We start from the raw sequence: 12,173 nt of genomic DNA on the forward strand, positions 1-12,173 counted from the left end.
TTTGAAAGGTTGACTGTGCTCATTGAAGCTCAGGGATGTGGTTTTGTTCTGTGTACATTGGCCTTAGCATTCAAACATTTTAAGCCACTACTAATGGTTGAATGTCATTGGATATCAATCAAAACAAGTGGATTGCACAAGCACACATGAAGCAAACATTTCTATAAATAGATGGGTATTTTTGGGAAAACTGGGTTTGTCAGATGCAGAGTTATTATAGTTTTATTAACATTTTAAATTAGCTTTTATTTTTAGATCTTTAGTTTTTATGCTAATATTAGTTAGTTTTAGCAATTTTGGTATATGCTGTTGTCATTTTATAATTTATTTTTTTATGTTGCTATATAATATTAATTTCTATTTAAGTTTTAATTTTTTTGTTTATTATAATTTTAGTGCTTTAAACTTATTTCAATTTATTTTTGAGGCAACATTTCAATTTTTCCTTAAAGTTTTTCCCCATCATTTTTAGGTCAATATTTGATTTGATTTCAATGAACAGAGACGTTTTCAAAGTTTTAATTTTAGTAAACTAAAATAACCTTGTGTGGGACTAAAACTAAAAAGGTTTTTGCCCCAGTTTAAAAAAAAGCATTATTTGCATGAAACAACTTTTATTGAGAAAACAGATCCACATCTTTGTTGCTTGTTGTCGCCATTTTGTTACATTTTGTGAAGCGTAAAGGAGTGATATTGCCTGTTGGTGCTGTTTTTTTTCACTTTAATCTTACGTTTCAATAATATTACATATTCAAAATATTCTGTTATTTGTATATCTTTAATCTTGATATATTGCCCACCCCTAATGCAATGACATTGATACAGTTTTCAGTACGGCTAAAGTGAGACAACAAAATAGGTTTTCTGGCTATGTTGTGTTAGTGTTGAAGCTTAATGACGTCACACATTTTTTATCATTACACAGCACATGCGTTTCTGTCACGTGTCATCAGAGATGCACTGAAATTTCATTGCTGTTGTGTGTGAGCCTGTTTTGCTTTTACTGATTTCTGCCGTGCTGCCTGATAGGATTTCACATCTGCGGTGACCTTGTGTGTATTTCCAGGGGTTATACTGAGACTGGACTGTTTATGTCAAGCCCAATATAGAAACAGCCCTTTTCTTCGTAGTAGCTAGCTGTTAATGGGATGCGGGACAAGCCCAGTGGTGGTGTAGAGCAGCCAATCGTATGTGAATTAAAGGTCATCAATTGTGTGTTAGCAGTTTGTTCAAAGGAAGGATTTCAGGTTTGTGTATCTTAGTTCAACAGAAGGGTGAATCTCACAGAAACATTTTCAAGGTCACTTTTCGCCTCAAAATCAATGAAACGCAACGAGAAATTGTAATTTTACATTAAATCTTGTTTAAATCTTTCTCATCATTTTTTACTTGACATATGTTTGACTCAAATTCTCATCATGCATACTAATGTATTATTTTAATGTTTTGCATTTTTTCCAATTATTATTAATGGTGATTCTTATTAGGCTCTTTTTTTAAATGTAGTTATAAATTTATTTCGGCATACAGCAGTATAGCAAATACTACTCTAAAAAATTTTTTCAAAAATTACTGCAATGAAAATTAGTTATTTGCATCATTTTAAAAGGATAGTTCACCCCAAAAATAATGATTCTTTCATCATATACTCTTTTGCGGATCACAAATCGAGACCTTTTGAAGAACGTTTGTAACCAAACAGCATTGGCCCCAATTGACTTCCGTTGTATGGACACAAAACCACTGAGACATTTCTCAAAATATCTTCATGTGTGTTTCACTAAAGAACGAGTCATATACAAGTTGAGACATGAGGATGCCAAAATGATGACAGAATTGTATTTTTGGGTGAACTATGCCTTTAATGTGAATAATGGATAAGATGGCGGCTCAAAAAATTGTCACAATTTAAAACGATCCTAAATAGTCAATGTATTCAAGATTTTTGTGAATTGAAATGCAATTTCCCGTTTCTGTCTTTTAATTATAGGGTGAAATGTGACCCATTCTGGTTTTTGACAGCTATCATGGGATTCACCCAGTCAAACCCCTTCAAAGAGCAGAACAATCGGCATGAATACTCAAGTGGGTCAATGGTATTAATAACTAATGACCTCCTTCTTTCTGGTGCTTAACTGTCTTGTTTATCATCTTTGTCTGCTTAAGACAGACTGTTGACAGCATCAGAGCAAAAAGAGCTTGATTGTGTCTGGAAGGCAGCTGTGGCATAGGGCGCTCTGAAGGGAGACATTTGCCCGTTTTATTATCATTGAAGCAAGAGATAGACCTGTTATTTCGAACTCCTTTGACACCACGCTGTCAGAGTCACTTCTGGAAGAGCTTCTTCTCTGCTGCTCGCACCACAAACAGCATGTCTGCAGGAATTTTGCACTTCAGTCTCAAGAGTCGGTTTTGGACGCATGCCCCTTCCATTCACAGCCAACTGCCAATTTGCTTGTCTGACTGGAGAATTACAATTTACTCCCCATATGTGGTCTTGGGCTTTCAGGATATTTCAGGTTTCTTTTGTGGCTAGACTCTTAAATTCATAAATACAATATTCTAGTTATTCACAGTTTCTGGGCTAAAATAGAAAGTGAGATTTTTGGGAGACGTGGGAATAGCAGCTTTCATCAGACTCCAAACACCTGACTCACTGCTGGGCCGCATGGGACAGACTTGACATCAACATTTGATGCGTTGACATCGACTGCATCTATCTCCATTAATGTCTGCGCACGCATGTTTTTTTTACATGACCGCTTAGGGAATTGATTTACATCCATTCTCATCTGCATCCCATCTCCCTGTGCGTTACTGTAGGATGCAGCAAGTATATTTTGTGGTCGCGCTGATGGATGTCGGTGTGAGAATGGGCAGTTAAGCAAGCGCCTGGAAAGAAAATATTGAATGGAAGCTCTGCCCAACGTCACCACAGGAATTGAATGATAGGGTGGAGTTCTGCGTGGGTGGTTTCTCGAACCCTGTTTTTATATTTGAAAATAGACCTTTTGTAGATTACCGTTAGTGTAGCGTGCAATTAGGGGTCCATGCCTTCTTGCAAGATGTCTCCCATGAAATCAAAGTTGGTGTTTTTTGGATTTTAGTGTAATGTTTGCCACAAAGATATCTATAAATGTGAGCTCCAAAACAATGACAAATTTTGCAGTTAAGAGGATAAAAGGATTTAAAACATATAGAGACTTCCTTTAAAAACAGAACAATGACTTTTATGACATCATTCTGCACTTCAGCTTCTCATCAAAATGCAGGCTTTGGTGTAGGCTAAATGTCATTGGCTATTTATATAAAATTGGGAGGAGCCACGCAATATGTCCCGCCCTAGCCTTCTTTCTCAGTGAAACAATGCTTCACATTTTAAAACACTACATTTAAGTCCAGCTTGGTATAGATTTCTGCTGAAATAAACTACTTGTAAACAAACACTTAGTTCACCCTTGTCCATTTACAAAACGTAATTCCACCTCAGATGCCACTTGGAAAAAAAACCCGTGCAACATTAGCTTTACACAGATTTTTTACACTGCAAAGTCTTATCAGTTTCAATTACATTTAGCAATTTTTTGTCGTATAAATTCAAAAAGATTACTCGGGGGGAGGTCGAGTATAAAGTGTGCTCCCAGGTAGCGCTGCTTCAAGGATAAGCCTGCGTGGAGATACTATGGCGACGTTGTTGCTTATGAATATTAAGTAGATCGTGATGACGTCGCTCGGCTACTCGTCAACCGCGGCAAACGCTTGGCTGCTGAATATTAATGAGAGCTTTCTGACGTTCTCGGAATCTCTCCTATGGCAGAACCCAGGATCTGAATATTAAAGAGACAAAGTTGACGTTGCTTAGTAACCGCCCAATGAGGAGATATCATATGAATATTACTGCCATGGCCGTCATATTAGCATAGTAGGATTTGTAAACACTCCAGTCAGGACGAGGCGCATCGCCTCAAACACAGTCAGTATGTGCCGCGCAACCTGCAGGACAGTGAAGCCAAGTGTGTTGAACTTTACCGGCGAACTGGGTGTTCAGGTGAGTTACTTTTCGGCGAATTTAAGACAGTTTTGAATAAAATCACACCCAAATGTGTTATCTTTTAGGAGATTTAATAAGAACAAACGCACCGGAGATCCGTTCAGATTGTGATGAGCTGACCTGCTGTATAAGTGCACTGGAAGTATAGTATACTATTTGCTGAGTTACATTTGAACGTTATGCTGTATTCTAGTATAACAGCGGAGATAGGCTATTTCACCTACAGGTTGGCAACGTTTGCATGAAAGTTAGTTTTCTTACATTTAGGAAAACCTAACATCATTTTCTTTGTCAAACGCTACAATTCAGTTGTTCAGTAATCTGTATTTGATATTTCTATTCCGGTCTTAGATTTCTTGATTTTGATTGCTCTCCAAGCGCATCTGCCTGCAGTGTCTTTGCAGCAGACTCCGTCGAGATCGCGTGTGTGTGCACGAGCAGCTCAACTTTGTAAACACGAGTAACGCTATGCCTTCACTATCGTTCAGAATCAGTGCAGATAACTGTCATTTTCTTGTCTGTGCAGTTAATATCATAGGCGTCACAGGCTCAGCTCTGCTGACGTGACAGCAGCTCACTTGATTTTGAGACACATTCAGGGGTTCTTCATATTCATGTCGTTTTCTGTAGGCTAATATGAGTGTATGTATGTATAAAATAAGAGCAAATAATGATGATAACAATGTTTGTACAACACTAATTGTAAGATCTGAGCACCATTCACAGTTTGATAGCAATAAAATAATAGTCTAATAATTTGTAACTCTACAGTAGGCTATGTTCCTTCATGTTTCTTCGTATCCATGTCCTTTATGTGATGGTTTTTGAGTAATACATGCAGTGTTGGGTGTAACTACTAAGTAATTACTGTCATTTAATCATTTTTCCCTTAAAAAAGTAAAGTAAGGGATTACTCTTATTTTTCTGTAATTTAATTACCGGTACTTCGGATGTAATTGAACTGAATACTGTGTAATGTATGCAATAGTGGAATTGACATTAAAATTCAAAGTCTAACTTTAAAATGCATGCATTAATGTATCTTTCTCACATTTGTAATACTTTAGTCAGATAATAAGAGTAATTAGTTTTATATTATTTATTTGAATGAATTAAAAGAGCCGTTTCATGTCTATCCTTGAATTACTTAACTAATTAGGCTATAGAAAGGAATTAGTAATGAGTAATTAAATACTGTTTGGAAATAGTAATTTGTACAGTAATCTAATTACACTATTGAATAAGTAATTAGTAACTAGAAATTACTTTTTCAGAGTAACTTACCCAACACTGTGAACAGAACTAAGATATATTATTATCAAATTTGTTAAATAGAAAATGTACAGATGCATGCAGATATGCATTTTCTTTGTAAAGAGGGTCTAAATGGTTAACATTTAGATTTATTAAATAAATCATGTAAATAATTTCAGACCCTCTTTACTAAGACTTATAATACAAGAAATGTGAAAACTGAATCTTTTGATTGATAAAATTATGCTATTGCAATCACACCCTATTATGCCAATTTTATCCCCTTATGTAAAATATATTTTGATATGTCTTCTTGTTTTTCCTTTGTAACTTTACCAGGTTTAATTTAGCCAAACCCAGTGTTACGGTCTATGTCAGATTTTGTTTGTCTTTCTCTCTCCATGGTTTGGGGTTACGTGTTTATGTTTTAATGTAATGTGATGTGTTTTAGTGTAATGTGAACATAAGGCAGAAGGTGTGGCTTCTCGGATATTTCCCCTCAAGTGTGTTCTACCTGTACATTATTAACAGAGCAATTATGTCATTTCCACATCAGGACTTATTTGCTGGGCAGATTTGCGTCATGCCTCGAATAGCAAAACACTTTGTAGCCTTCGTGCATTCATCTTGGAAAAATGGGTCAGCTTAAAAGTTCCTTTCATAAACACGTGTTAGTCTGCTTTTGTTCTAGTTGTCCCTGAGATAAATGTACCCACAGTGACAATAAGAATGCGGTTTTAAGCATAAAGTGTATTGATTGCATATACTGGATGTTAGTACTATGAGCAAGTGGGTATTTGAAGGTCTTTTAATTTAGCCATTCAGTTAAGCTATTGTACTAATATTTTGCTTTTGCTCCTAAGTTTGACTGTTTGCCTTATATTTAGGTGTGTGGGGAGTTGATTTTTCTGCATTGACAACATTTTACATTCGTAGACATTATAGTGGCATTCTGAATAGACAATAGTAAAAGGGTTTTAAGAAATCCAAATTTATATGACCTCTAGAAAATCTTTGATGTTGCCAATTTTTTCCTGTTGACCTTGAAGATCCAGAACAGGTGATGGCACTTTGTAACACGATTTGTGCTGAAAATAGTGTATACCAACAGATGGAAACAGATCACTCTCTGCTGTTTCTCACCTTTTATCTTCGTTTTTAGTATACTAGTGTACTTCACCTCAAAATTGTAACCTGGAGCTTTCATATACACACAGGGGTGTTATTTTACCTGCTATCTCAGTCACAGATATAAAAGACGATGATGCACACTTGCTTTTTCAATAAGTATATATCTGCACTCGTGAAAATTTGATCTCACCTGAAGAGTTTTCATTTGGAGATGATATTCTTTCTGCCATTTCTGATGTCCTTGTTACTCACGCACCTTCTCACCTCCACTAATGGTTTGTTGAAGGTTAATGAGAACATCTTGGCAATGTTATAGGTATCCTCAAAGGAAAGGTCCTAAGATTTGGATGTTAAATCACCTGTTATGATCATTCAAGGTCATCTAGGTCAATGTTTGACAAAGTCATAGATTTACGAAAGATGTGTGAAATCTTGCAGACTTCTACACAACTATTTTAGTATTGGTGAGAACTGGCAAATGAGTTTACCCATGAAATGCTGGACAAATCCTATGTTTTTATATTTATCCAATATCGGAACCATGAAATACCATACTACATTATTTACAGTAAACTGACCCACAGATAAACATACACTATTCTCAGTATTTCTTATTGCAGATGCATGTTTGTTTACTTAGATTCCTCTGTCTTTTGAAAGCCATATTATGCTTTGGTATCTTTTTAGTGCACTCCACAAAAGCCACGCTGTCATGCCGCAATAAGAGCTGGTTTTGTTGTATAGCAGCTGGGAGATGCCTGCATAGGTGACTGGTAATTAGTCCCATTCTGTCTGATGTGATTTATGGCGCTCACCATCGTGCGTGAAAGAGATCCATGAGGCGAGGTACAGAAGTAATGTACAAGCATGCTCTCCTAGTTTTATGACGCTTTCACATTTTCAAGTCAAATCAAGTTAATAATGCACAGAGTTAAGACACCATTAATCGGTTTGATTAGTCTTTTAGATTCACTTAGATCTTTATACTGTAATTCTGTGGCCTTGTTAAAACAACATTGTCACCACACTATCGCCCGGTTTAACAGACAAGGCTTAAGACTAGTCCCAGACTAAAGTGAATGTTTGAAGTATCTAATTAAATATCTGAAATAAATTGCCCTGTCATATATTTAAATATGTCAATGCCAATGTTTTGACTCAAGACACACACCAGTAATGTTTTTATCTAAGGCATTTTATTAAAAGTGACTTAAATATCCTAATTTAACTAAGGCAGTCCTGGCTTAAAGCGACAACGAGCAACTTTTTGACCTTAAAATAATGTCTCTAAAATTATTTAAGTGGTAGGTCAACTTTTAACTGGACGGATTTTACTGCCGTTTCTACCTAAGCAGCCTCCTATCGGCTGAAATTGCACTTGTAACTTAGGTGTTCGGGCCACTACAAGCCCCGCCTATCCCCTGCTTTACGGCATACGTCACGTTTTACTCGTAGCCTGGGAGAAGTTTGCGAACAGCAGAGCTAACGGTAAGACGAAACGAACCAAAACATCACCATGGCAGAGCCAGCCAAAAAAAAACAAAGAGGGTTTTGTCGGAGGAAGCAAAGAAAAGAAAGTGAGAGAGTGATCGGACATGAGGCCAGTCAAGAATCAATATCGGACGGGCTTATACTCAGTGGCGCGAGCAGCAAGAGGCAACAGGTTGCAAAACGGATGGAGACCTAGCGGTCCTGCTCCTGGATTTATAAGTGTTATTTGTACCTTTTTTGTTACTGTCCTGTACTTTTGAACGTATTTGTTATTAGTCTGTGTCATTGGCGCACCACCGGTTCACACTAGCTGAGAGATAATATATGGTTGCCGGTGTCGATAGCTAGCATGTTGTCGTGTCTCGTCATGAATGTGTGTAGTGCTCGTAAATGAAGACTAAAAAAACACAATAAACGTGTTGTGGTAAAAAGTAGCGGATTCTTTAGTTCAGACCAGTAAACCACAAAAATGTTGAACAGTTCAGTCGTTGAGTAGGCTAATGTTGTCATTATATATATATACATGCTATGTGCTGTTTTCATAGCGTATCTGGGTCCGCCGGGTCCGTCGGCTAACTCACGCGTATTGAGCTGCCAGCGGGAAATCTTTGCGACAGTTTTTACGACACTGTAAACAGACAATTCCGCTTATCAACCACGTGGGGCAATAGTGAGCAGAAGTTGCTCGTTGTCGCTTTAAGCTAAGCCTTGTCTGTGAAACCGGGCCGTTATGTCTGGAGTGGGTGGTATGAACTGAAATCTTATATCACAGCATATACTGTGTTATATTTCACAATATGTTTTTATCTGTTGAAAACTGGAAAAATGTTTATAGATTAAAGGTCCAGTGTATGAAATTTAACAGCATCTAGTGGTGAGGTTGTGAATTGCAACCAACGGCTCACTCCACCCCTCCCTTTCGAAGCACTTCGGTGGCTGACACAGAACTAAGATGTCGTCACGTTTTTACTTCTTTGCCGTATTTACGAAACGCGCTCTGCAGAGCAGTTTGTCCGTTTAGGGCTACTGTAGAAACAACATGGCCAATTCCATGTAAGGGGACCCGCAATGTATGTAGATAGAAATAGCTCATTCTAAGGTAATAAAAACAACGTTTCTTTATGTAAGCTCTTTCTGCACAGCTGAAGACATAGTTATGCATATAATATTGCATTTCTGTCAATAGATCCTCCAAAAAAATTACACATTGGGTCATTTAAATAACACAGTTCCTAATTCAAATGATCAAGTAAATGAAATTCACTTTTTCTAGATAGATAAATAGATTATACAATTATTTTAGATTATAGATAAAAGTAAATTATACATACTGTACTGTCCAGTCCTGTATGTCTCAGTTGGTTTATTAGTCGTTTGTCATTATGGTTTAACACAACCAGTCTTTTTCCACCGAAATGATATTAAAACTCATTTGCTGTTAAGGTCAGAACTGCTGCGGAGTGACATGCAGTTGTGACATGACGTCTAATGCGACCTGAATTAGCATGAATATTACTGCCAATACACACACGCACACGTATGTACACCTCCATCATTGTGTGTGTAGTTCCTTTGACCTTACATTTATTTTTACTGACGGGAAAGCCCGGGAGGGGGCCGCTGCTTCTGGCTGGGTTTCGAATGGGGCAGAAATAAATTGCCTCCACATCTCCTGCGTCTCTGCGGAGTTTAAGGAATGATAACCATAGCTGGGAAACTAGGATATGGGGAAGGTCAGCTAGATCCAGTAATTAGCAGCGTGCATGAAGATTGAAGGTGGAAGAAAGGAAATACAGTATGGGTGAGGAAAAGGGGTAATGAATCAGACTCATTCTTACTGTGTTTTCTAGGACAAGACTGAGGTTGCTTTTTTGGGACATAAAGAAGTAGAAGAAATGTAAAGCATTATGGCATGGGGGTTTAAATAGAGCTCTATAACCTCAGTTTAGACAGAAATATTTAATTTACATTTTTCATCATTTTCTTCATAGAGATTTATTTTTAATGTTGACAGGAACTGTAAGTCAATTTGCTCTATTATACCTTTCATGTAGTTGTCTTTTTAAAATGTTCTCCTTCTTTGATTCAAATCAGACGTTTATCTCATGGCCGGTTGACTTGGTTCAAGGCTTTTTAGATCCCTATGGAGGAAATGAATAGAAAAAATCTTCCCAGAACCAAGGCTAGTAAAGTCACTGTTGCGCTCTATAAACCACATTATCTCTAATATTTCATTCGTTCTCCCTGCGGCCCCACCCTGCCGCCCGCTCTCGCCCCGTGTGGATGTCCCCCTTGTCGCCCGGGGCTGCACGCTTGTTTCTTAAGACAGCCAAAATGCTCCTTTGATTCACTTTATGTTGTTCTTGGTTTCCACAATCATGCAAATGCTGCATGAGGTGATTCGCCAAGATCATGCTAATTTGGCCAGTTTCTGCTTGTGCGTTGGCTTGTCTCGTACTTTTTTTTTTAAGCTGTGAGAATTCGCACCAAGGGACGGATGTGATGGGTGCAGTGGGAGAGACTGAGGTGACATAACATTCCCCTAATGAGAGAGCGTCTTATGCATTATGTAATTTGACATTTACATTTATGCATTTGGCAGAAGCTTTTATCCAAAGCGACTTACATTGCATTATACTATACATTTGTTTCTGACTATGTGCAATCCCCTGGGATTGAACCCATGACCTTGGCGTTGCTAGCGCCATGCGCTAACCATTTAGCCACAGGAAAGCAATGTCACTTTTGCATAATAAACATGTAACACCTGAGTAAACAATGCATAATAAACATGTAACACCTGAGTAAACACAGAACACGAAGGTAAATTGAAAAGCCCAGTGGCAGATTTGGCACGCTTCATTAAAATGGGTCATTCTGCACGGCAGATGCATAATAAACATTATCTGTCATATCCTTACTGTATAAGCTGTCTGTCTGGATGCCAAAGTATTTATAAAAGTTTATACTAGTATTATATTAATAAAAGTATTCCACACTCTTTATTACTCGTGGGAAAAGTTTGTTAATTATTAGTGCAGCACATTGGTCAACCCATGGTTGTGTTTAATAGTGCTATATAAATAAAAGTGACATTGACATTTTCGCATGAGTGAATATTTTCAACTTGCGCAGAAAAGGAGATCGGCGCCCGTTCGCGACTATTCGCGTCTTTGCATTGACTTTGTACGTAATTTACTCGCGAAAAATCGCTTAATTCGTGTTTGGTGTGAACCCCCCATTAGACATGTTTAAATTTATTTTAAATGAAAGATAAATGCAAAATATTTGTGTTGTTGAGTTGTGGCTTACACCGTTCATTTCACTACAATACCCAGTTCACTTTCTTGTCGTTACTTTTCTGTAATAAAATAAGGTTCATATGTAAAATAAAAGGCGTCAGCTCTTTTAAAGTGATGTCCCTCTACAGCACCCAATTAAAACCTCCAGCGACAGTCCTACATCATCAGCAAAATAAGTTGAACTTTTCTTACTGTGGTATTTCTTTAGAAAGTGGTCTTGAATTTTTTTTAACCATTATATCAAGTCTGTTAAACTGTATATACAGTAAATGTTATCCATGTGAGATCATCATTTTGTGAATTTCAATATCTAGGACAGGACTGTGATAGGGGTCTAAGTCGTGTATTTGGTCGGACTCTGGATTCGAGAACCGTGTCCAGAATCTCCTTAATGCTGTATAATGAGAGACAACTGCTGGCTTAGGTGAATCCCAATGTGTGTCTTAAAGTAATAATTCACCCAAAAATGAAAATTCTGTCATCATTTATTCTCCCTCTTGTCATTTCAAACCTGTATGACTTTCTTTCTTCCACAAAACAATGAAGAAGCTATTTTGAAGAAAGTAGGTAACCGAACAGCAGCGGCACCCATTTACTTCTATTATATGGACACAAAACCAATGCAAGTAAATGGGGGTTAACAACATTCTTCAACATATCATTTTTGTGTTCTGCAGAAGAAAGTCATACAGGTTTAAAATGACTGCTGTCTGGAGTTAAAATTGAGAAGCAGACATTGCTTTTCTTCCCAAACCATCAACCCACTTCTCTCAGGTTACATGATCTGACCTGATATTAGGTTGAACTGTTGTCGTCCTGCGTTTTTTTCTCATTGCTGCATCAGATTTAGATCGGACAAATTGAATTTCATACCATTATATCCAATTTGTATAGCTTCTAAAGCAGTGGAAGTAAAGTGCTGAGTCTGCACCCACTAATTCAGT

At 37.4% G+C, this 12,173-nt stretch overlaps 1 protein-coding gene across 1 annotated transcript in view; it reads left to right on the plus strand.

The window, feature by feature from the left end:
- The first annotated feature begins 3,912 nt into the window (after nucleotides 1-3,912).
- The window catches only part of znf385b (zinc finger protein 385B), a 121,505-nt gene continuing 113,244 nt past the window's right edge, over nucleotides 3,913-12,173 (plus strand). The window contains exon 1 of the mRNA XM_057336657.1: nucleotides 3,913-4,048. The gene's annotated coding sequence lies outside the window, so the exon portion shown is untranslated. The remainder of the gene's footprint in view (nucleotides 4,049-12,173) is intronic.

This window comes from Triplophysa rosa, linkage group LG6, assembly GCF_024868665.1.
Source record: "Triplophysa rosa linkage group LG6, Trosa_1v2, whole genome shotgun sequence".
Lineage (NCBI taxonomy): Eukaryota > Metazoa > Chordata > Actinopteri > Cypriniformes > Nemacheilidae > Triplophysa > Triplophysa rosa.